This window comes from Merops nubicus, unplaced genomic scaffold, assembly GCF_000691845.1.
Source record: "Merops nubicus isolate BGI_N331 unplaced genomic scaffold, ASM69184v1 scaffold49318, whole genome shotgun sequence".
NCBI classification, from domain to species: Eukaryota; Metazoa; Chordata; class Aves; order Coraciiformes; family Meropidae; genus Merops; species Merops nubicus.
This window is the reverse complement of record NW_008624734.1, coordinates 1-302: the sequence shown is the minus strand read 5'-3', so window position 1 is coordinate 302 and position 302 is coordinate 1.

Genomic DNA, 302 nt, shown 5'->3' with positions numbered 1-302 from the left:
CCACATTACACAACCTTCTCCTCCCTCCACTCTTCCTTGCCATTAAGCAAGCCCGTCCCAACACACACGATGTCCCATACTTTGGAAAAACTGGCAATAACAGGCAGCCGAAGACCCAGTTTGGCGGTTACGCTCCTGTTCCACCAAGGTAACCCTAAGCAGACGCCCCAACCCAGAGCGCTGTACGAGCAAAGCAATACCCAGCACAGCACAACCGGCAGGTTCCGCGAGCGAGATGGCGCAGCGCCCTGAGGGACACATGTCACCGCGGAACGGCACCGTGTAACGGGAGCGGCGTGGCA